We start from the raw sequence: 27498 nt of genomic DNA, 5'->3' as shown, positions 1-27498 counted from the left end.
CCCTCCTAAGAGGCTTGGACGAAAATCTTCTATAGAGGCTCTAGAATTTTCGGCCATAGGCTATCTTATGGAAGGTTTAAGGCTTGCCTGGTCCTTAAGCAAAGCAATTAGGGTTTCCTTATCCTAACCCTAGCTTTGGCTCTAAGTCACCTCACTATATAAAGACCCTATCACTTATGATTTTCGGCCACCTTGAAACTCTATAGAGTTCCAGCTGAAATCTAAAGCTTCTTCTTCCTTCTCAAAACTCATCTTATTGCTAGGTGTGTTTGTGAGCCATTAGAGGTATTACACTTATGATACTTGCTCTCAAGCTTCAAGATCTACAAGGTTTTGGATTGTTGTTACTACATAACAATCAAAGGTATGTATTTTAATCCTTATCATGTGATTTTCGATTATAATACATACACCTAGGGTTTGCATACTGTTTTTCGTATTGTATGTTCAATTAGAGAAGACATAGATCAAATTATGGTTTCATGCACACATAGGATTGTATGTTTATGCTAAAATGTGACAACCTGAAAATTTTTGCCTTGTAAGTCCAGCCAATCAATCGAGAGTCAGACTCATTTCTGCTATCTTTTAGCATTGTTTAGGGTCTGTTTGAGTGTTCTAAGCCTAGTACATTCAAGGTTTGGGTTTAAGGGTGAGTTAGCTTAACTTCATTGTATTGCATTCTGGCCAAACACTCCTTCAAGAGGAGTGTACGGTCGTACACATGGGTGTACGACCGTATACCCATGGAGGTCGTGAACTCATTCCCTTATGTAGGGTATCCTTTCATTATACCTCATTTCTTACACTTCTTACTCAAGAACTTCCAATTCTCTCTCAACTATCATCAAGAACATTCCTCCTAATCTTCAAAAGTGGTAAGTGATTCTTCCATCTTTCTTGATATCCTCCTTAGTTTTGTAAACATCTCATGATTCATCCATGAAAACATCTCTTTATGATAGATCTTCAAACATTCATCCATTTCACCAAGAACACCAAGAACACACACTAGTTCTTGGTGGCCGTGAACCCCCTTCAAGCTTCCAAATCGTAAGTATCCTTTCTATATACTTAGTATACATTAGAAACTCTTGATGAACACCCTAGAAACAACCATTTTGCATGAACAACAAGAGTGTACGCCCGTACACCCTTGCATGGCCATACACACCTCAAGTCCCTCCAAAGTGAAAGCTTGGTTCATACACTTGTTGTGCAATTGTCATACTAGTTTCCCCATGGATCAAACAACCCTTTAGCATGTTTTTCCCATGAGTTTACGGCCGTACACTCCATGGCCGTACACCCCTTGGCCGTACACTCCCTAGCATGGCCGTAAACCCCCTTTGATCAATCACATATGATTCTCACATATGATTCTAACACTTAGTTCAAGTGTTTCCTAGTCCCTAAGGTAGTTTCCTTTCATGTTAGTTGCTTTTAAACACTAATTACATGCCTATATATGCCATTATATGTCATTTAGGGCTCGTTTGTGTCTCGGGACTTCATTCGTGGAACTTCTCATCCTTATGTGCATATTCGATTGAATCACCCACATAAGGTGAGTTCATACCCCTATAATCAATCTTTTAAATGTTTTAAATGCTTTTAAGGGGGGGGGGGGAATACAAGTTTAACACAATGATAATTGTGCAAAATTTTTTGTGATAAACAGCATTTCAAAGGATTGCTTATGTGTTAATAAGTGATCAAAACAATTCAAAAACTCTTTTAAAGTTATGTTACTTTATAGTTTATAAAACTCCGTTTTTAAAGTACAATCATAACTTAGTAAGATAAATGAGTCTTTTCTTCAAGTCAGTAACAGTTCAAAGTAAAGATACTAGTAAACTATAATAGGTATAGTTTAGGGGTTCAGTTCATACTATAACTAATACAAGGAGGAACATACTACACTATAACAGAGAGAACATACTACACTATAACAGAGAGAACATACTATACACTAGAACAGAGAGAACATACTATAACAAGTTCAGGGATGAACATACTATAACAGGAACAAGATAACAATAATGTGAAACCACTACTTCACGGCTTAGCAATATACTTGTTAGGTCGCGTTTTGTAACCAGAGTCTCCTGGAGAGAGAGCGTGAGTTTGTGTATAGATCTATACAGGATTGACACCCCACACCTTGCTGCTAGCTACAGTGGGACTTGCAAGTCTACGGGTGACAAATGTCATACCATTTTCGACGCCTTTGGAGCGTCGTGTTTTATACTAGTCAAATCGAGTATGGTTACAACCTCATCACATTTTAACCTTAATTAACAAACTGGTTTTAAGGTAGTAAGTACTTCAGTAGTCAGTTTAAAAGACTACTGCATACTTTCATTTTCCCATTACTTTCATATTGTGATTTTCTCACTTGAAAGGTAATGCAAACTATTTTTAAGTAAAGATAGTTATAAACTATGGAAAACTTACATCATTACAAGCGACAAACAGAACAGTCGAGTCTTAGTACATTCAGTAGAAAGGGGCCTATAATGCTAACTTTATGATTCCTTAGTTTATACATCAGGGATATATATTAATCGGATCCGACAGGTAGTAGGATGTGTGTTTTCCGCTTCATTTCTTGTTCCTTGTTTGGTTGTGGGCTTAGAGCAGATTCACCTAACCTACTATCTATCCGTTCTTAGCTATATATATATTCCGTATACACTAAGTAATCATAAGTAGTATCAGGTATGGGTCAGGTCATAGTACACTAATTCAATACACCGTTTTCTAGTACAAAACATAATTTTCAAGTAGAACGTTTGGTAGTCAAAACTAGAAACTTACCAGTAAAGGTTTAATCCATTTTGTTAAACCAGTATAACTTAAAGGACCTTAGGTGGTTAATTCTATAATACCTTAGTTTATACATCAGGGTTATATATAATTAATACCCGATAGGTAGTCGGATGTGTGCTTTCCACCTTACTTCCTGTTCCTTGTTTGGTTGTGGGCTTAGGGCAGATACACACAATTAACTATCTGTTCGATATTAGATTATATATAGCTAGTATAAACTAAGTGATTATAGAAGGAACTATTGTGGTTACCATTTTTACTAAAAGAAATAAGGGTTTTCTTAAAGAATCTTTTCATCAAATATAAAGGAACTATTACAGTTAACTCCGTGAGTACCAAGTGAATACGCCAGGGTTATATACAACAATGATCTAACAAACAATGGGATGTGTGCTTTCCGCCTCATTTCCTGTTCCTTGTTTGGTTGTGGGCTTAGGGTAGATACACACAATCGATTGTTTGTTTACTCTGAGTTTTATATAACTTGTATCCGTTTAGTACTCATAGAAAGGATTGTAGAGTCATTTTTACTTATCTTTCATCATATCAGGAAATATAGGATTTTCTGGAGGAACAGGCGAACTTTTCTAAAAGAACTTACACTTCATTACATCACAAAAATTTTATGAACTCACTAGCTTAAATGCTGATCTACTCTTTCAAAATAACTTGTATTCTTAAAAGACCAGTAGACAGGTACGCGCACTGGGATTCAGAAGATGAAGCATTGCTTCATGTCTTGTTTTGTTATTTACTTTTGTAGTCTATCTTATGTGAACCACATACTTTGTAAACACTTTCTTTCTAAATGAAATGGTTGTTTGTTACTTTGATTACTATGATGCATGTCTTGTGATACTAAACATGACGTCCTCCGCCCCCGAACGTTTCCGCCGTTCCGGTTTGGGGGTGTGACATAAACCCATCATAAACAACAACGAGTGCTTTCTAAAGCCACTGCCGAACTCTGATTTGAATCAAACGTTGGCCCTAAGATAAGTGATCAGTTAAACCTTCGTTCTACAAGATATCATATGGACATGATACATGGACTAGAATCAATCTCATAGTACAAGATTTTGTTTCTTGATTTCCTAATTTATGACGACTGAATTCAGACTACTAATTGAAAAAATCAATTTATTCTGGGCTTGGCCAAGCACTTCATATGTCAGCAACAAATCATCGAGGGGCCCAAAGATATCGCTATTCCTGTTAAGGAAAAAAAGAACGAATTACTTTGACTATGTAGTCATACATTTTACTAACCAAATTGTGCATGGAATTACTCTTTATAACACCAAGTTAAGAGATGTGTTTGGGTAAAATAGTGCACAACTAATTTGTAAACTACAAACAATATATCTCCGCTTAAGAATAGTTGATATTATCGTCTTAGAATTACTCATTATAAAATCCATGAAGTAATCTCTAAGCGTAGGTTTATCCAACATTTAATATCTCTATTTTCCAAGTACTCATGAATATTGTATCAATTCCAATTTCAATGTCTTAACCACAATCGACAATCTACAATCAATTCTTGAAAGTCTTAAATCACTACTTACTTCCAAAAGTATGAGCGACTGCGGGACTTTTGAATAATATTAAAATTACTCAGGGAAATAAACATGCAAAATGAAACACTATAATAGATTAATTAACAATAGTTTCAAACTTACTGAATAATAATAAGTCCTATTATTTAATCACTATAGTAATTTCGAATTTATTCATTGTATAAGTTTCGAGTAGTCAACTAACCACTTGAATTAGACAATATCAGTCATGCCTATGTTATAAGCATGCATACTATGCATCTTTATGGTCCTTCCTTTGTAAATAGATCCATTGGACACTATTCCAGTTATGCACATTTCACAATTCCAAATTCTTAACATTGTCTTAGATGTAGTGAAATTCCAACTTTACATGCATGGACATCCTGTGATGTCAAGGCTCTAAAGTCACAGAGACTGAACCTACGAAGTTACAGAATGTTCTTGTAAAATCCCAAGATTTGTTATTTATAGTCCTTGGGGTTGGAAGTGTAGAACCAAGATAAGTATAAGGGCGAAGGTTGCAACTTTGGGTCAAGGAGGAGTACGCTGAGCGTACATAAGAGTATGTTGAGCGTACATAAAAGTACGCTAAGCGTACTAAGGTCCGCCTTAGTACGTTGGGCGTACACTTGTGTACGCTGGGCGTACTTATGTCAGGATGAAACCCTAATATTTAGGGTTTGGGGGCTATATAAGAAACATTATGAGCACATAACCCTCCCTTACCTCAAACTCCACTGCTTAGAGTCATTTTCCCTATACCCTAGCCATTTCCTTGAGTGTGTGAGCTTATTGAGTGTTTCTTGAGTGTTTTAAGAAGATGGTGTTGCATCAAGGAGTTGGAAAAGAAGATCAAGCTTGTAGATCTGATGTTGGTTTGTGCCCTAGAAGCTCCAGAAGGTAAAAAACTTCAAACTTTATGCATATATGTATAGATCTTGCCATTTTTGCTTTAAAGAACCATTTCTTGTCCCAAAAAGTTCCAAGATGGTGCATGATGCGATTTGGACGAAATGAACTATCCTTTTAGACTCTTGAAGGGGTTTTGAGTGATAAAAATGAGGTCCCAATGGCTTAAGATGTCCCATGCATGGAGCATGAAGGTCTTAATGGATTAAGACCAAGTATTAAGAGCTTTCTGGACGTGCAAAGTGATAAAGTTCGTGACTTTATGGGTCCTAGGCACAGTTGGTCACAGGATCTGAAGTTTGGGCTTAAGTGTTTAAGCCATTAAGCACTTATTGAGATTTTGGCAAAGCACTACGTACGCCCAACGTAAATCCAGTACGCCCAACGTACTGGGTCAACCACCTCGATGGTGGTCAATATCAGAACGAGTACGCCCAGCGTAAAGAGGAGTACGCCCAACGTACGTCCTCTATTGGGCTTTTGACATTTGGGCTTCAGGTTTTGGGCTGTTTATGGACTAGTTGGATTAGGGCCTTTGCTGGACTTTACGAATATGATGTTTTGGGCCAAGTTTTGATAATGGATCTTGGAATTAGGCCCAATTAGGGAGTTGGGCTCAATTTGGTAAATTGGGCCAATAATGGGCTTTGTATAAGGACTTTCAAGGTTATGGACTTGGCATTGGGCCTTGGCCCAATAAAGAGAATGGACATGATGGATTGTGTGGACCCTTAGTCAAGACCGTCACGTTGTGTATTGACTTGATATTTGTTATTTGGATAGTTCGGGATTTTTGGTGAGACAGCGATTCGGGAATTCGATTCTTCAGTTCAGATCGACATTGCAAGGTGAGTTATCCTCACTGTACTCAAGGGTCTAAGGCACCAAGGCCGGCCCTTTGGATTGTAATCCTAGTTATGTTATGATTATGTGTTGTGTTGTGATGAAGGGTTGGGTTCTGCTTCGCAGCTCTTGTCTGAGTCTAACCATTGTGGAATCGAGTCCTTTAGCCTAATATTGTTTACACTATGGGGCATGTATGCTTAGTGACCTATAGTTTGGTCTGATTGTCTGTATGCTGGTAGGAGATTACCTGTTATATGTGCACATGATTGATTGGTAGTTGAGGGTATCCTATCCCGAGGATGATATGACCCTAGTATGTTGTCTCTATAGACTGTTATATGATTATCTAATATAGGTGCACATGTTTGACTGGTTATGGGCATTCCAACCCGATGGTTGTGGGCCGAGAGTATTCTATCCCGAAGATGATTTGATTCGTAGTAGGTGGGCATTCCAACCCGATGGTTGAGGGCCTGGGGTATTCCATCCCGATGGATGATCGGACCCATAGTATTGTTATATATGTATTGTGTGTGGGAATTCCAACCCGATGGTTGTGGGTCGAGAGTATTCCATCCCGAGGATGATTGGACTCATAGTATGGGGCATTTCAACCCGATGGTTGAGGGCCTGGGGTATTCCATCCCGATGGATGACTGGACCCATAGTATGCTGTTTGTTATATTATGTGTATTGTTGTGTGTATGGGTATTTTAGGGGTAACTCACTAAGCCTTCGAGCTTACATCTATCGATTTTGTTTCAGGTGTAGCGGATGACCGCAGGAAGGCGAAGGCGTAACTGTACACTTCCTCGATTTATGATTATGATTTCTGGGAACTCTGATGTGTAAACTATTTTGAAAACAAATTGTAATAACTGAATGGTTTTAAATGTTTATAAAAAAAGTTTTAAATTGGCTCGAATTTTTATGGGTGTCACAAGTTGGTATCAGAGCCTTGGTTTGAGTGAATTGGAGGAACACTCGTGTGAATCCAGTCTCAAATTAAGGAAAATGTTTTCGAATGATTTTTAAATGGTTTTCAAAATAAGAAAAGGAGGATGCAAGTGTACGATCAGCCGGAGCCAGTAAGTAGACCCCAAAATACCATGCAGTTGTTTGATTATGTAATATGTTAGAACAACATACTAGTACTAAGATGGGGATCCTCAGGAATCGTATGATAGAATTGCCTGATCTTTGATGCCTTATCTTATGTAGAGTACCTTATTGATTGTTATGACTCCTTCGCGTGTGAAATAACTATTGGTTGAATACTCTAAGTCACATGTTACATGGGTTAAATGGTCTTAAGGTAAGGGATTTGGTCCTGCTGTGCAGCTCTTGTCTGAGTCCAACCATTGTAGGATTAAATCTTTTAGTCTAAGATTGTTTAAGACATGCGGCATGTGATTGTATTAATGCAATAGTTAACTGGCACCAATGGAGGGTCGTGGGGCAATTCATAGATGGGTAGGTAGTGCGAGGCCGGGAGGCGAGTTATGAGATATTTAGCATTCCTCTAGGAGTGAGGATTGAGCGCTCGCCTATTATGTATACAGTTAGGGTGTTGTGATGATACTTGAGACAAATATGGGTAGGTGTGGAAGGTAGTGTGGGCCCGTACTACTGAAAGCACAAGACCCATAAGCGTAGCAAGGAAGTCACAACCCCTAGGGTTTTGGGTTGGGACTTGGTTCCCGGATTGTTATGAGGAGTATTTGATATCTTTTCAGTATGTTTTCAGCATGGTGGTTACATGACGATTTGTGACTGGATCCGAGTCAGGATCAGGAGAGGGCGGACAGGAGGCACCGACAGCGCCCGAGACTATCAGCCAGATGAGGCCAGACGAGATGGAGGACAGGATCCGGGAGATCCTGCATGATGAGGTTGCTGCTATGTTTCGGGCTCAGTTACCGGAGATGTTTGGGTCTATCAAGACCGCTATGGTGGAGTATTTCGATGAGCGCTATGCAGCCCTCACTGAGGCCGCTGCCGCCGCAGCCACACCAACTGTATCGGCGGCAGGGTTGGGAGCTGGCCGAGCTTTTCAGTACCAGGACTTCGACAATACGAAGCCCCCGACATTTGATGGTACTCAGGATCCGATCATAGCCATGAGGTAGCTATCCGACGTGGAGGGATGTTTCTTTACGTGTTCATGTCCTGCTGACCAGAAGGTCGGGTTTGCTCTGAACCTGCTGAGGTCCGGAGCAAAGGATTGGTGGAGGTTGATTACTGGATCATATTCTGACGAGCAGCGCGCTGCGGTTACTTGGGATCGATTTCGGGATATGTTCTGTACCCGTTACGTCCTGCGGGTTGAGCAGGAGAGACTAGCGCAGGAGTTCTTGGATCTGCGACAGGATTCAGAGTCGGTGACGGAGATCACCAGGATGTTTACGGAGAAGGCGATGTTTTGCCTCGAGTTTGCTTCAGAGCAGGCGCAGATGACCCGATATCTGAGCATGCTCAAGACAGACATCAGACAGTTCGTGTCCACATAGAGATGTGATACCTTGCTATAGTTACAGGAGGCCGCCAGGCGGTGTGAGTTGGAGATTGAGCTTCAGTTGAGGGAGCAGAGACAGGCCCCGACGCAGTCACAGCCTGCGCCAAAATGGTTTAGGGCCGCTGATTACAGACATAAGAGTTAGAGGGGTCATACTTGTGGAAAGTGCGGCAAGGTACATGATAGGGTTTGCCGATCTTCTTCAGGATTCCACAAGTGTGGCAAGGAGGGTCACATCACGAAGGATTGTAGGCAGCAAACTCCAGGGGCTGGTGTCAGGATTTGTTACCATTGTGAGCAGGTGGGCCATATGAAGGCCCAGTGTCCCCTGCTAGCTGCCAGGCCGGCACAGGCTCCAGCACCAGCTACCCTGAGGATTTATGGCAGGGATCAGGGTAGATCAGAGCCTCCGAAGGCTCAAGGACGCGCCTTCCAGCTTACAGCCGAAGAGACCAGGATAGTACCAGACGTAGCGACCAGTATGTTTTTCTCCTATCTATTTGTTATGATTGTATTGTGAGCTTTCATTTTTTTATGCATAAGTTATTAGGACATAGGAGAGGTTAGGAAGAATTTATTGTCAAGGGATTATAGATGGTTAGGATCCGAAGATGCATTTGAGGTTAAGGAGTTAGGATAGAGAATCGCCAGCCTAGGACGAGCAGTTGTAATCTAGAAATTCAGAGGTCATCAGCGGGAATTCAGATTCTCTCGAGGTTCGTTACTTCGTATTGGGAGGATTGTCTTGCATGGATTAACCCCTATAAAGTTAAGAATGGTAATACTCGATTGAGACGGTTAAGTCGCGTATCAGCTTCGCCACCAGTGGGTAGTGCTTAGTGCTCTAAGTGGGGGAGAATCGGGAGTTCTTGGATGGGACGTTAGCTATTAAAGATGTTGTCTGTTGCGGTTCGGATAACGGTTTCTAGAGAGGTTGGGTTGAGGCAGTCCAGACATGCTGAAGACTTTGTATGGGCTTTGTTAGTTATATGATCGGGTACTGAGTTTATGTTATGCGGTAGTAATCAGTAGGTCTATTTTCTGGTTGTGAGTATGATGTTTAGTGATAATAACCCATGGAACCGTATGTTATGCGATTGTTAGTTCTCACCTATAGAATGCTCTTAGAAACTGTCGGTGGTTAAGAAGGAGAGCTTGGAAACTCTAGAGTAGCAACTTGTTCTATAAGTGGATAGTGTAGGGTGAGGTTTCAGAACTGTGACACTTGCTGGTTTTGTGAAGGACATTGATTAGGCCTTCTTGGGCAATGGAGGAGGTGAGTATCTCCAGGGTGGAGTGTTGGGCAACTAAAGTGACGACAACGGTGTCGATAGGTTATCGGGAGCAATCCAGTCATGAGTTGAGGGCCGAAGAGGGCATACCAGACTCATATAGTGGGCTCAAAAGCAATCCAGACCTATGCTGAGGACCATGTAAAGGGTATTCCAGTCATAGGCTATGGACATAGAGATTGTGATGGTTATGCCTCTTGTAGGAGCGCGTTCGGAATGGATGTATTGTTGAGATTCGGGGGAGTTGTACTCGGTTGTGACGAATCAAAGGATTGTGGATGAGACGCAAGGATAGATATTTGGATCTCAAGTTATGAGTAGACCTAATTTATGTTCATAGAGGTATTCCAATCTAGGGTATTCCATCTTGAGGATGACTGGTCCCTATGATTGATTGGACCTGATATGTTTGGTATTCCAACTCGAGGGTTGATTGGGACAAACACGTGTGTGATACGAGGGTATTCCATCCTAGGGATGACTGGACCCGTTGTAGGCATGCCTGGTATTCCATCCCGAGGCTGATTGGGCCAGGCATGAGTATTTGTGCTTATTAGTGGGTTGATTACGTATGTTATTTCGGGAGCTGAAGAACGCATTATCCTGTCAGCACAAAAAGGGTTCACTTCAGGAAGAGGGAGAGTTGGGTTTTCGATACTTCGGATCATCAGGACTATTGTCAGGATTGGCAAATAGCGTATAGGTTAGACCGTCCAAAGAAGCTCAGTCAGATTGACGACACTTTTCACGGTTGGTAGTTGCAAAGGCGCATATTGGATGAGTAGGCGGTTGTATCGATGGGTGATGTTCAGGTCGGATAGCACTTGAACTATGTGGGGAGACCAGTGGCAGTATCGGAAGGTATCCGAGTAGACTTGGGAGCGGAGTCCAAGATGCGGGAACATCATCCTGAATTGATTGCCGCAGCAGGCTTCGAGGACAAAGCCTAGTTTAAGTAGGGGAGAATTGTAACATCCCAAGATTTGTCATTTATAGTGCTTGGGGTTAGAAGTGTAGAACCAAGATAACTATAAGAGCCAAGGTTTCAACCTTGGGTCAAGGAGGAGTACGCTGAGCGTACATAAAAGTACGCTAAGCATACTAAGGTCTGCCTTAGTACGCTGGGCGTACACTTGTGTACGTTGGGCGTACTTATGTCAAGATGAAACCCTAATATTTAGGGTTTGGGGGCTATATAAGCAACATTATGAGCACATAACCCTCCCTTACCTCAGCCTCCACTACTTAGAGTCGTTTTCCCTAAACCCTAGCCATTTCCTTGAGTGTGTGAGCTTATTGAGTGTTTCTTGAAGAAGGTGTTGCATCAAGGAGTTGGAAAAGAATATCAAGCTTGTAGATCTGAAGTTGGTTTGTGCCCTAGAAGCTCCAGAAGGTAAGAAAAACTTCAAACTTTATGCATATATGTATAGATCTTGCCATTTTTGCTTTAAAGAACCATTTCTTGTCCCAAAAAGTCCCAAGATGGTGCATGATGCGATTTGGACGAAATGAACTATCCTACTCTTGAAGGGGTTTTGAGTGATAAAAATGAGGTCCCAATGGCTTAAGATGTCCCATGCATTGAGTATGAAGGTATTAATGGATGAAGACCAAATATTAAGAGCTTTCTGGATGTGCAAAGTGATAAAGTTCGTGACTTTATGGGTCCTAGGCACATTTGGTCACTGGATCTGAAGTTTGGGCTTAAGTGCTTAAGCCATTAAGCACTTATTGAGATTTTGGCAACCACTACGTACGCCCAACGTAAATCCAGTACGCCTAACGTACTGGGTCAACTACCTCTATGGTGGTCAACATCAAAACGAGTATGCCCAGTATACGTCCTCTGTTGGGCTTTCGACATTTGGGCTTCGGGTTTTGGGCTGTTTATGGACTAGTTAGATTTGGGCCTTTACTGGACTTTATGAATATGATGTTTTGGGCCAAGTTTTGATAATAGATCTTGGAATTAGGCCCAATTAGGGAGTTGGGCCCAATTTGGTAAATTGGGCCAATAATGGGCTTTGTATAAGGACTTTCAAGGTTATGGACTTGGCATTGGGCCTTGGCCTAATAAAGAGAATGGACATGATGGATTGTGTGGACCCTTAGTGAAGATCTTCATGTTGTGTATTGATTTAATATTCGTTATTTGGATAGTTCAGGATTTTTGGTGAGACAGCGATTCAGGAATTCGATTCTTCAGTTCAGATCGACATTGCAAGGTGAGTTATCCTCACTGTACTCAAGGGTCTAAGGCACCAAGGCCGACCCTTTGGATTATAATCCTAGTTATCTTGTGATTATGTGCTGTGATGCTATGTTAAAGCTGTATTCTGGTTTAGGATGACGTTATGATCAGTGATCTGTTAGGTATGTATGACTATCTGTATGTGCTAGTTTACATGGTTTAAAGGATCTTAGGTTGAAGGGTTGGGTTCTGCTTCACAGCTCTTGTCTGAGTCTAACCGTTGTGGAATCGAGTCCTTTAGCCTAATATTGTTTACACTGTGGGGTATGTATGCTTAGTGACCTGTAGTTTGGTCTGATTGTCTATATGCTGGTAGGAGATTACATGTTATATGTGTACATGATTGATTGGTAGTTGAGGGTATCCCATCCCGAGGATGATATGACCCTAGTATGTTGTCTCTATAGACTGTTATATGATTATATGATATAGGTGCACATGTTTGACTGGTTATGGGCATTCCAACACGATGGTTGTGGGCTGAGAGTATTCCATCCCGGAGATGATTTGACTCGTAGTAGGTGGGCATTCCAACCCGATGGTTGAGGGCATGGGGTATTCCATCCCGATGGATGATCGGACCCATAGTATTGTTATATATGTATTGTGTGTGGGCATTCCAACCCAATGGTTGTGGGTCGAGAGTATTCCATCTCGAGGATGATTGGACTCATAGTATGGGGCATTCCAACCCGATGCTTGAGGGCCTGGGGTATTCCATCCCGATGGATGATTGGACCCATAGTATGTTGTTTGTTATATTATGTGTATTGTTGTGTGCATGGGTATTTTAGGGGTAACTCACTAAGCCTTCAAGCTTACATCTATCGATTTTGTTTCAGGTATAGCGGATGACCGCGGGAAGGAGAAGGCGTGACCGTACACTTCCTCGATTTATGATTATGATTTCTGGGAACTCTGATGTGTAAACTATTTTGAAAACAAATTGTAATAACTGAATGGTTTTAAATTTTTTTAAAAAAAGTTTTAAATTGGCTCAAATTTTTATGGGTGTCACAATTCCATTGGAACTTGTTACTAGAAACAATTCAATGGTTATGAAGTCTCAATTCAAGATACATTCCTTGAACACCTCTCTTCATTAAAGGTTCCAACTCACATGTAGATTTTGCAAACATCTCCCTTTATGGAAACATTTCCATATTCCATATGACCATCAATTATGACCTAGAATCATCTTAATCCAAAACGTGTCACTATGGTCCTTTCCAAATAATGTCATACTTCTAACTATCGACAAGTAACCAATCTTTGATAAAACCTTAGAATGTTCTTGACAGTTGTTTAACAACCTCAGTCAAAAAAATTCTAATCCTTTTCACATAATTCTCTAGGCATTTGAAAAATTAGAATATGTGAACATTATAGCATATGTGATTGATCCTATATTCGAAGCATATGGGACTTGACTCAATATGTCCTATACAAGGATTTAATATCTATTCAACTCTTTGCTATAATATTCCTATATATGCAATCTCCTATGTTGAAACATTTCAACATGATATTCACATATGTATTTGAAAAAGTTATATTAAACCATACGATCTAAACCTTTAGAATCAAAATGAAGTATGGGTGCTATCTCCCTTAAGTCAACTATAGCAAAACATTTTCCGAACTTTGCAACTTGCAAAAACAGAGATATTGTTCCCTATGAACAGTATTGTCAACATGCAATACCAACATAAAAATTATGCTCCCACTAGCTTTGACATGTACCCAGAAATCAACTGGACTTCTACAAATCTATACCCTTTGACTTTTTTAAAGAAGTGCATATTTCTATTACGCGATGCTTCAATAAGTCTCCAACTAGACTTCTTAAGCTTATACACCTTAGTTGGATAATGTGCGTGTGTGTGTGTTTAAACCCTTTCAAGACAGATAGATATATCCCTTGAAGTTCAAACAATTCTTTTCCATTCCTCACAATTCGAAATATGAAGAGGGATGTCGTAATCATATTGTGAATTTGAGAATGCAATTTACACAGCTAACATCCATATAGATCAGATCTTCAAATCTATTAGCGAAAGTATTTCCTCGTAATCATTTTCATGAATTAGTTAGAAACCTTTGCCACTTAGATTTTATGGTGCGTAGGTTCCCATCCACGTGAATCTATCATTTCCAGCCTATAATCATAAGACAAGGTTTAGGACAAAGCAAAATCGAATTCAGTTTTCCTTCATGGACTAAACTTAGCTATTTCTTGTAAATAAATTATTGCTTTCTGGCAGCTCAAGGGCCTACCTGTGTTTCCATGTTGTTAGTAGCTCACCTATATTGACCAATTTACTTTCACTGAACAATGTGCTTTTGCTTTTGCAGTTAAATGAAAACATAGAACTCATAAGCATTGTCAATTCAACTAGAAATGCACAAAAATAAGAATGTGTCAATCAAACACGACAGGTTATCAACCTCATGTCACGTGCTAGTGATAACTAAAAGGCTTATTGTTGATTGACTCTTGAAACTCTCAAGATCAATACGACTCCCACTAACTTCTTTACATATGAGTTTTTCTCTCAAGGAACATTCTTTGACGAGAAAACACTTCCTAGAATAGGTCTCAACATATCATTTTTTCTCGATTAACGAAAACATCACAACTCTAATTCTATATGTGCTAGAGTAAGATTTTTTACTCCACATATATCGAGGTGTTTTCAACCTTCTTAGTTTGAAATGAGTTTCAAGATACGATTCATAGTTACTAGCGCTTGGCTCTAAAATGTGATTAGAACAAAGTATGACTCATCTTATAATCGAACCATTTCCAACAACGTTTGATTCCTCCTTTTAGTCATACAATTGTACTAAGATGTTTTTAGAGGATTAATTGTGATACAATTCCATAATTGCTAAGATGATCATAAAACATGATACTAAAGCACTCTCCTTTCTTTTTAAATTGGAGAATATTTTATCTTTCTGACTAATAGATTCTTCTATTTGTTCTGTTACTCTTTGAATCTTTTCAGAAGTATCAGAATTATGCTTAATCTTATAAACATAATCATATTTGCTAAAGCATTAGTAAATCATGAAGAAAATAGTTATCATACCTTATGGTGGATTAGAAAAGTCCATGTCAACATGTACTTGATCCATTAGTCCTTAACTTGTCTCACATAAATATCTGAACAATGAATTAAGTCATAATTTTCCAATGAACAAGATTCTCATGCATCATGCAATTCGAATTGTATGACTCCAAGTTTCTGTCCAATTGGAACTTGGTGATGAGATTTCTTTTCACTTGGTCAAATATGATAGTACCACAAGTATGTTCTTGAAGAATCAATATCCATTAATAATATTGTTATTATTAGAAACATAAACAACACTTTTCATTAATGTCATTGCAAGGAAATATAAGATAAGGTTGCATAAAACGAAACTTCATTTTATTGCTAAAAGGAAAATTTGAACTTGTCTTTACAATGCATAACATGAAAAACTATATTTCTAGATATCTCCGAAGGGTAATAACAATCTATTAAATTATCCTAACTCCATAATAGTAGCTCCAAATTCTGACCATAACTACTATGTGTCGAAAGTCCATTTCTCAGGATCAGATTTAGCTCATTTTACTCAAGCTTCCTTCCTTCTTTTAGATTAGTAATGCCATCAAATGTGATCATCACATCATGTATTAAGATTCTAAGAATAGGAACTTATGGAGTTAGATAATGGATGTACCTAAACTAGAGTCACACGAATTGACTTCCCAATCTTTAAGATACTCTAGGTATTTTGGGCATCTTTGCAACCAATGTCCCTTCAATTGGAAGTAGAAACAAATGGGCTCTTTTGGTTTATCACATGGAATGGTCCCAAAATTGAACTTTCTCTTTACCATACAATCAAACGGTTTGATCTAGGATGGCTTCTTTACATAGGGAAAAGAAATCATTTCTGGATCATCAATGTTACCATTGTCAACGTCCATGGAACTCTTAGAATATTATACCATTTAAGCAAATCTACTTCAGATGTGTTCCTAAGCATTTCTGCTTCAGCAACTATCAACATCTCGGTCAAATCAATTAGGGTCACTTCAAGATTCCTCATATGAAAGATCTTAACGAACTGGCCATATGACCTAGGAAGAGAAAGAAGAACCAAATCAATGGCTTGCTCCTTTGGGAATATGACACCCATCATTTCTAATTTTTCAATGTACGACTTCATTTTCAGAATGTACTCACACACAAAATTTCCATCTTCATGTTTACATGCCAATAGGGCTTGAGTAGCTTAATATCTTTCAACACGAGGAAAATGTGACGTTGGGAGACTCACAGGAGGAGGAGGTGGAAGAGTTGAATGGAGACGATGTCCAATTCCACCATTTCTTAAGGAAGTGAAGACATTTTCACCTTGACTTGAAAGTGGAAGACCATCTCCAGAAGGTTGAGGAAAACTACTTCCATAAGAATGAGGAAGACCATCATTATCTTGATTTGACATATAAAATTTGGGAGAAGAGAAAATTCAAGTTAGTTGATTTTAATTCTTAATTATTAAACCATAATTAAAATTAAGGCTATGATCCATATTTTCGATTCGACCTTTGAAGAGGGATTCCATAATCAAATTCGAATCTATTTTAGGTACATAGAATCATATAACATCCCAAAAATTCAGATAAAATTTTCATTTTAAATTCATTCCAATCGTACGATAATCACATCAAACAGTCGAAAGCATATCATAGCAAAATATATCAGAGTACAAATCCCAAAATCACGTGATGCGAAAAAACATAGGTGGATGTAGTGCGATCAGGCTCGGCCCTTCCCTTTCGAGCTGGAAGTACCTGAAACATAAACTGAAAATCGTAAGTATAAATCTTAGTGAGTTCCCCTAAAATATCCCATACCATACATATATAACAGTCAAAAACATACGGGGTCTATTTCACCCCCTTCGGTGTCTTTCAACCGGTACTGGGTCTATTTTACCCCCTTCGGTATCTTTCAACCGGTACTGGGTCTATTTCACCCCCTTCGGTAGCTTTCAGACGATACTGGGTCTATTTCACCCCCTTTAATATCTTTCAACCGGTATCGTGTCTATTTCACCCCTATCACTAGCACATATAATCATAACAATAAGAGTCACAAAGACATCAAGCAGATAATGGCATAACAGGTAATTGTCACGAAGATAGTCCTCATACTACAAACATAATCTAGTGGATTGTCATTGGTGCCTTCAACCCATGGCTAAAGTGAAGAAAACTCACCTCAGAACAAAGATATCAAATCACACTTGGGCTGCTGACTCGTAAAATTCTCTCACTAAATCACAAGTAAAGAAACCCTAATTAGAAATTAGATCAATCCAACCTGCTAGTCTAAACCATAAATCCCGACTCCAAAGGTAAAAAGGTTGCTGAATCCTTGCTTTATTGGGCCTAACCCACCAAGGCCCAAATACAATTAGCCCCAAAGCCCAAAAGATAAACCATATCCAAAATGGGCCCAAGATCAAAAAGGCCCACCACTGAAAAGCTTGTGGCCCAATAAAAGCCAAAGTCCCTAAGTCCGAAATGGCCCGATGCTAAAAAGCCTAAAATCCTCTCTGGTGAGTACGCTCAACGTACCAACAGTACACCCGAATTACTCACGACCCTCACATAGTCGAGACCTCAGACGCGTACACGCAGCGTACGTCTAGGTACGGCCGACATACGCTGTAGCTGGCCAAATCCTCATTCTAAGGTCTTAATTAGTTAAGACTTAACGTCCAGTTTTAGATATAAGCTTATCAAAGCATATTAAGCCATAAAGTTCCTAACCATGGATTTAGTCTTCCATCTCCCTTAAGTGGTCACCAACCCATGCATGGTTGAGTTCTAACCTCCAAGATACAAACTTTATGACTTCATGCACTCCTAAGAGCCCAAAAGGACAACTCAAATGGTCTGGAGTAGTCCATACTCCATGAGACCAAAGTTATGGGACCAAAATATGCTAAGTTCTTCCACAAACTTAGATCTAGACTTAGAATGAACAAGTTTTAGAATTTATACCTCCAATGAGCTAGAAATGATGAACAACCCTTGGATCTACAAGCTCCTTCTTGTCCAATGCTTCTCCTCAATCCTTCTTTTTCTTCAAGATCACAAAAGAACACCCAAATAGTCTTAGTCAGCTCTAGAATACTCTCAAGATGGCTAGCATTTCAAGATTAGCTCAAAAGGCAATGAAGGATGATAAGGTGAATGACTTAAGGGGCTTAATGAGCTTAAATTGGGTGCAAACCCTAAAAATTAGGGTTTGTCCCTGGCTTGCGTACGCCCTGCATACGCATGGGTACGCATGGCGTACGTAGGGGACATCCCCGCTTCGCACATGCATAGGAGTACACCATGCGTACCTTGTATACACCCAACATACTCAAGTCTGGTTCATGGATAATCGAAATAATTAGCAAGAGTTTTTACCTGGCGATTCGGGCGTTACAATTCTCCCCTACTTGAATCAGACTTCAACCTCGAAGTCCGCTGCTGCAAATAACCTCGAGTAGTGCTCCCTTATCTCTTCTTCAGGCTCCCACGTGCACTCAGAACCCTTTCGGTGTTGCCACTGCAACTTCACCAATCCCACAAACTTGTTCCTCAAGGTTTTCATCTTCCGGTCAAGGATCGCCACCGGTCTCTCAATGTAGTTCAGACGGTTTTCCACATGAAATCCTCCAACGGAACTACTACGGAATCATCAACCAAATACTTCCACAACCGAGAGACGTGAAAAGTACTGTGGATTTTACTGAGCTCCTCCGGAAGATCTAAACGATACGCCGCCCTGCCCACCTGGGCTAAAACCCTAAAGGGACCGATGTATCTGGGGCCTAGCTTTCCACGCTTCTTGAATCGGATGACACCTTTCCACGGTGACACCTTTAGGAGTACCATGTCCCTAACCTGGAACTCTAAGTCTGAGCGGCGTCTACCTGCATAGCTCTTCTGTCGACTCGACGTTGTCTGAAGCCTACCATAAACCTGCTGAATCATCTCAGTTATCTTGAGTACTACCTCGGTACTCCCCATAACCCGCTGACCGACCTCACCCCAACATATCGGGGTCCTACACTTCCTCCCATAGAGCATCTCAAAAGGAGGTCGATCGATGCTGGCATGATAACCGTTGTTATACAAAAATTTCGCTAACGAAAGATATGTATCCTAACTATCAGCGAAATCCAGAACGCATGCCCGCAACATATCCTCCAATTTTTAGATGGTCCGCTTACTCTGACCATCCTTCTACGGGTGAAAAGTCGTGCTGAAGTGTAGATGAGTACCCAAATCCTCATGAAATTTCTTCCAGAATCAGGAAGTGAACCGAACAGTTCTCTCCGAGACCACAAAAATCAGAACCCCATTACTTGCCACAACCCCCTTAATGGAAATGTCTGCCAACTTCTCCACAGAGATACCCTCCTGGATTGGGATGAAATGTGCGCTCTTGGTCAATCGATCCACGATGACCCATATCGAATCCACTTGTTGGGAATAAATCCGAGATGACGAATGTGGAATATCAAGAACAATCAAGAATCAATCACCATAATATGCAAGTAATCTGATAAAGGTTTTGTGTATATTGATATGGATCTAAACGTACAAAGAAAACCCTAATCAGAAAAAAAACTTACATCAAAATCTAACCTAATGATTATTTATAGGGAACATAAAATATTTACCAAAAATATAAAACCAACTCCTTAGAAGAGCTCGATGAAGAACTTCTATTGTAAAGGCAAAGTAGGGAATCACAAACCGATTAACCCTAAAAAGGCTTCCCTAAATAACCAAACATGCCAAATGAGTTTCAATATCTCAAATACTCAACAATCTCCCCCTAGATGATGAAACTGATGAAGATCACGATTTTCGATCTTCTTGGCATTTCTCCTCCTAAATTGTGAGACTCATCAGCACATGGGGTCTTCAAGGCGAGAGAAACAAATAACATCTTCCAAATACGAACTCACCCTTGAATTTTCAACAAACACCATGGAGAAAATCCGAAAAGTAAGAAGAATCATCAACAATATACAAAATCTATCAGATTAAATGAAATAAATCCTTTTAGAATATACCCAATTCTCAAAACTTAAAACCGGAAAAATAACAAAAATTAATTTGTATTTTTCGATTTTTAAATATTAGACAAAAAGAATAGAATAAGAAGCAATTATTTAGAAGGGTTTGAAAAGAATAAGACCAAAGAAAAGGATTAGAAAGGAAAATATTTTGGAAAGAAAGGGTTAAAATGGCAAAAACCAAGAGTTTATGAATAGTTTGGAAAAATGGGTTGAAACTGCCAAGCTAAAAGAACTCTGAGGACTGAAATTGCAAACTGTAGCGTCTTCTTCAATTAAACAGTTGCGAACACGTTATTTGACTTTCAAAAGTCAAAATCACATTTGATGAAATCAAATCCCTCCGATTGACTGCATACCTCTACGATTGAATTTATAACTCTGATTTGTGATACCAATAACAGCATCAAATGAGATTATCAATTCCGAGACCAGTTAACAACGAAAGAATGCGACTTCCAATTCCAATTTTTTTTTACTTCCGATTCCAGTAAACTCCGAACGTCAATCTCGATCTTAGAATAATTTCAATTTCGAATCAATTACAGTTTCGTTCCGATTAACTGTAAATTCCGATTCCGAGAACTCGGAGTATGAACACAGTGGACGATCAAAACCATAATGCGATTGCGAGTTTCAGAACGCCGAACGATTTCAACCTCCGAATTCATAAACTCCTAAAGTTTTGTAGTAGCGAATCACTCCGAGCCTAGAACTGCGAACGACAGAACTACGAACGATTGCGAACGCTCGGAGATGAAAAGTGAACTCCGAACCCTTCGCGATGAGAATTAATTCCAATCGCTTTCGTTCCGAATTTAATTTTGAGGCAAGAAATTCCGATTCCAATTTTGCCAATGATTCCGAAAGCCAAACAATAAAATCCGAACTACAATTCCGGGTGCACAAAGTCCGAACGTGAATTTCAGTTTCGGAATCAAAAATTCCGTTGCAGTTGGTCGTTCATCGTGGAAAGTAGATTCGCAGGCCAATATCACAAGCAATTGATTTCATATTTCCGATAACTACCCTTAAAGTTTGAAGGAAATGGCAGAATTCGCCCAAATTACGAAAGTAACAGTCTTATGACATTAATTTCGAATTTGGCCCTCCTTTTGCAGTACACTGACAGTTTCAGCCCACTTTTTGATGTAATGTCAGATTGCAGCCCTATTTTTGCAGAAAATGTCCTTTTTCACCCACTTTTTCAGCCTTTTGTCATTTACTACAATTAAAAGTCAATAAAAATTGATTTATTCAACACAATTTCATATCTTTGACTGAATTATCACCAGATTTTGTCCCTTTTTTTTATAAAGGACAAAACTTATTATGAGACATTTGCTACCCATTTAAAATTCAAGATTGAACTTAGTCTCTTTCACACCCATTTATTTGAAGAGAAATGATCATCTTCTGAAAATAATATCCGCTTTTTAATTGGAAAACAAAAATTTCCAAAATTCTCATTAAACCAACCAAATACTCTTTTCTCTTTCCTCCAACTTCTAACATATTCTTCTGAAGAAAAATTGAATTTTCTTTTAACATTCTTGACTTCAGCTTGCTGAATCTTTTCACATGCATTAGGTACTTGTACCTTGGGCATCCAAACTTTCTTCATTTTACTCTTGTTCTTGTTGTTCTTCTTCTTTCTTTCTTTTCTGATTTATAGGCTTCAGAAACAAATTTCGGATGTGAACAACCTCTTCATCTTTCTGAATCTAAACATTAGAAACATTTGGTACACAAAATTTTGGAGTTTGATAAATCTGAACATCTTGAAGTATTGGCATTCTGTAAGGAATCATTCCTTCAAAAACATCATCAGAACATAAAAAGTCATCTGTTTGAGTTCCAATTGAACAAAACTTCTTCACATTCACTACTTATGAATTTTTGCCATGAGATTCGTCTTCAGAACATCTAGAATCGGATTGTAAAACTTCTGAAAAACATGAACCACTTGACTCCCCCTCAACAAGAACATTTGGAGTCATCTTTTCTTCAGAAACATGAGGAACATTATGAACTTCACCAAGAACACCAAGAACATGAAGAGCATCTTCATTTTTTCTTTTCAGCTCTCATCATCTCCAAAATTTGTTGTTTATTTTCGCGATCTATATGACTATGAATAATACGAAATTGTTCTACTATTCTCTCATTCTTTTTTAACTCACTGTTATTAATACATGAGTATTCAGATATTTTCTTATCAACAATAAGATTATACAACTCAGTAACATCCTTCAACATATATTGACCACTAATTTGAAACATAGTCACTTTGTTAACACCATAGATTGGTTTAGTAACCTTTAATCCAAGTTCAAAAATGGAGTCAAACAATAAATTTGTTTCGTCTATTAGATCTTCAACAAGTGACATAACTTGAATAGAGAGAAACTAGATCTGATAAGAATTCTAGAGAGAGAAAATGGATCTTATATGGTTTCTAGAGAGAGAAAACAGATATGAGACGATTTTTAGAGAGATAAAGTAGATATGAACATAAATACTTTGACAAAACACGAAATTCTTCTTCTTTTTCTTCCAAAACACGATTCAAGAACAAATCAGATGAAATATGTGACAACCCGAAATTTCTATTATGTACAACATTTCAATTCAATAGAAGTCAGAACAGTTTCTGCTAACTTTCAAGCTTTTTGGAATAAGTTCGAGTCTTTTTAAGTTAGTACTTCAGGAGATACCAGGAGAGAGGATGCTCTAGGGTTTATTGTGCAACAATAAAGTCCCAAAGCTCCAAGAGTTTGGAGTTTACGGCCTAAACAAAGGTGTTTACGGCCGTAAACCCTAAATTGGGGGTATATATATGACCCTTAGTCATTATTTACCATTTTTCACAAATTAAAGATCCAAACTCAATTCTCTCTCAAGTATCATCCAACAATTCTTCAAGATCTTCAACTTGTAAGTGTTTCTAGCCCTATTAAGTTGATATATTGCTTAATCTAGTGATTTAACACACTTCCATCCGTGAAATCATTCCAAAAGGTTAGATCTTCAAGTTTCACCAAGAACACACACTAGTGTTCTTGGACTTTTAGCACCTTTTCAAGCCTCTATCTTGTAAGTACTTCTATCCTAGAGTATAATAATGCTTGTTACACTTCTATACATCAAGAAAACACCAAGGAAACCAAGGATCAAAGGTGTTTACGGTCCAAGAACACCTTGGACCGTAAACCCTAAAAAGGGTGCAAAAGTGTGCTCTAGTCCCTTCTAAGCCTTGGAAACTTGCATAGATCCCTTCCCTAATGAGTTAAGTACATGAAAACATCAAAAGACCATAAACCATTTGGTTTTATGGCCGTAAACCCAAAGGCAAATGGTCCAAGGACCGTAAACTCCATATAGGAGTGAAATGGTGCCCTAATCACTTCCATAGGCTTATACTTCAAGTGGAAATGCTTCTAAGGACTTGTAGAGCTTCAAAACAACTCATGGTCAAAGAAGCATGAGTTTATGGCCGTAAACTCATGGGTTTACGACCGTAAACTCAAAGAGTTATGGTCACAAAACCGTAAACTCATATAAAGGGTTCCCTTGAACCCTAAACTCAATAGCAATGTCCTACAACATTTAGATGCAATCCTTAGCACTTATAACACTTATATAAGGTGTTTTTCATGCCCTAGGAAGTCTTAACTTTGTTAATTAGTTGTTTAAAGACTAATTGGATACATATATGTGTTATTATATGTTAACTAGGATCATTGTGTGTGTACAAGTCTTCACTTGACACCTAGCAATCCTATATCATCAGTTCATCCAAACCACTCACTACAGGTGAGTTCATACCCCTTAATTAACCTTTTAAATGTTTTTAAATGCTTTTATGGGGGGGAATACAAGTTGAATTATTATAGTTATTATATCAATCACATGTGATTAATAACTACCAAACAAGTGGATTTCTTACTTTTCAAACTGTGTTACCAAACTGTCTTACTTCAAACTGTTTTACAAACTCCTTTTCATGTCAAATACTTTTACTTAAACTCTTTTAAACTTATATTTTGTTAAATGTGTATCTATATAGATATAGTTATATAAGTAGGATTGAAAGGACTTAGGACTGATAGCTCACCTTACTTCCTGTTCCTTGTTTGGTTGTGGACTTAGGGTATTAGGGTTATCTGTCCGAAGGTCGTTTGAATCCTAGTTATATATTATGTATATGTATATAGATACAAAGGTTCCTTCTTTCATTCAGCTTCATACCTTTGGGTAGCAAGGGTATACATACATGTTCATACATTACTAGTAAGCTACTATAGGAGTAGTTTAGGAAGATACTAATACTATTACTAGAACAATGAACCATACAGAGAAAGAGATAACAAACAATACCATACAGAGAAAGAGATAACAAACAATACCATACAGAGAAAGAGATAACAAAGAATACCATACAGAGAGAACATACAGGCTAGACAGAGGTAGAACATACAATACAGCTAGCACATTCATTACATATACATTATTACAGTTATGTGAGCCACCTAACGGGGCATGGCACTACCTGTCATGACCGTTTTTGTATCCAGAATCTCCTTAAATGGGGGGCATATGAGTTTGTGTATAGATCTATACTGGATTGACTATCCTACACCTTGCTGCTCGCTACAGTGGGACTTGCAAGTCTACGGGTGCCAAACGTCATTTCTTACGACGTCTTACATCGTCGTTTTTCTATTGAGTCGGTAGCAGGATACAGGCCGATCACATGGTACTTTAAATAACAATTGGTTTAAAGTAGTTAGTACAGCAGTAGTTACTTAATACAACATTACAGTACTATATCATTTTCCCATTACATTTACTTTGTGATATTTACACAATAAACAATAATGTAAAAACTATATTTTTGGTTAATGATAGTCGGATTTGGGAAAATACACACTCTTACAAGAGACACACACACAGATACTAGATGCCTTGGTAGAAGGCTACTTTTAGTAGGAAACATAGGGTTTTCTAGGAGAGTTCAAACAATTACAAACTTTTACAAACATATACAATTACAAACTTACAAAACACTTTCATACAACTACAGACACTAATATACTTATGATCTCACCAGCTTTAAAGCTGATAAACTCTATCAAAATAACTCGTATTCTCAGGTCGCCAGTAGACAGGTACCGGAGCCAGGTTTTTGCGAAGATGGAGCTCGTTCAAGACTCATCTTTATTTTGATGTATATTATTTTTGGTGTCTATATAACTTGACAGAACACACTTGTATGAAAATATATTATTAATGCAATGGATGATGTTGTTGCTTGTTTACTACTTTGCATTGTTGTGATACTGTACATGACGTCCTCCACCTCCGAACGATTCCGCCGTTCCGGTTTTGGGGTGTGACAGATTGGTATCAGAGCATTGTTTATAGTGAATCGAGTGTATCAACCCATAAAACATATACGAACTATAAACACAAGTGGGATTAAAATACTCTGATAAAGAGTTTATACTTTTAAATAATAAAATATTTAACTAAGTATACATACCTGCATTCATACTAAAATCAGTGTCACTAGGACAAAACAAAAGTATTACGATTGTTGGACAGCACAAGTAGACTTAGAGACATATGGTCAACCCTGGGAAGATGTAGCCTGATCAACTACATTTTCCGAGGAGTGATTAGCATGTGCCTAAGTGTGTTTGTGAGGTCGCAACAAGTCTAAAAACTTACCAACACTTCTACAACAAGAACAGTAGAACAGAACATAAACTTAAAATACTATAGGAGTATTTTGTGTTACTATTAATTACTTACCTGAGAACTAAAGGTCTTTATTAAGTATGTCAATAGTTGCGGAGTGGATACGCTAAGGTTATATGTGTCTAGGATATCATAGACTTAGAATCTGTGATCTTTGCTTTACTTCCTGTTCCTTGTTTGGTTGTGGGCTTAGAGTTAGGATCACTTATTCGAAGGTCTATCCTGTCTAGGTTACCTATGACTGGTATGCACTACGCAAATGTTGGAGTAACTGATAAAGATCATCATATAATTATCTAGTTAGTTCGTCTATTAATTATTTCCTTATCCCTTTTCTCGCGTAGATATAATGGCTGGATTCCATTTTCCTGAAGACCCGTACTATCCCAACAACGACAATGTTAGATGGCTTGGAGAAGAGCCAGAAGATGATCACCCAATCCCTTTGGATGATCACGAAGCTGAAGGCTTTTCTGATGGTTCTGACTCGGAGCCAGAAGTCAACAACCAACCCCCAGCTGTCCAAAACCCAAACCCTCGTCCAGCATTTCAAGGACCCACACCTCTGTGGGCCACAAACTTGAATATGTGGAGTCAGGAACAGGGGCAGCCCATGCCCTACCATGGAGACCGAAGCTTCTACAACCTCACTGAAGGAGGTTCAGCTGACAGGGTCCTACCCATAATGGTCCGTAGGATTGCTCGGAACACTGAGAAAGGTCAAGCAGCTATTGACCGAGTAGTGGAGATTGACGCCAACTCTGGCGTTAACACAGTCCGCATTCGCCAACTAGAGTCTGCTCATGAAAGGACTCAGGTCCGCAATACAGTTCTACAGAGGGAACTTGATGAAACCCAAGCTGAAGTCAGGGAACTTCGAGCTCAGCAAGCAAGATCTGATAGGCGCGTGAGAGACATAGAACGTCTACTGTCGGAGTCAAGGACTCACTCTAGTAGTTCTCGTCGCCGTTAGAGTCTCATCGACTTCTCTTTTGGATGTAACCTATTTAGTGTAAAAACTCTAGTCTAATTTCCTATCTTTGTAAATCTTAGACCCGTTAGGTCTTAATTTGGTAGTAGTCTGTCAAAATTTTCCATCTTGGTTGATGTAAGACCTACTTCTAGGTCATTTTTCCCGAACTCATTACATCTGTAATCCCAGTATAATTGACAGATATCTAATCTTATGGAAATCAATATCCAATTGCTATCATCTGTTAGTACTAGATCTTCATTCAATCATACTATTCAATCGTGCTATTCACTTGTGCTGTTGGGCTATGGAGAGTTAGTCCATGAGTCATTCTTATCTACTTCCTATTAAATTCTTATCAATATCTTCATCTTTCTAAACTTATAGTTAAAAGATGCCCCCAC

The sequence above is a fragment of the Lactuca virosa genome, chromosome 4 (genome assembly GCF_052849685.1).
Source record: "Lactuca virosa cultivar CGN04683 chromosome 4, Lactuca_virosa_CGN04683_v6, whole genome shotgun sequence".
Lineage (NCBI taxonomy): Eukaryota > Viridiplantae > Streptophyta > Magnoliopsida > Asterales > Asteraceae > Lactuca > Lactuca virosa.
The sequence above is the reverse complement of the archived record's forward strand: the minus strand, read 5'-3'. Positions refer to the sequence as shown.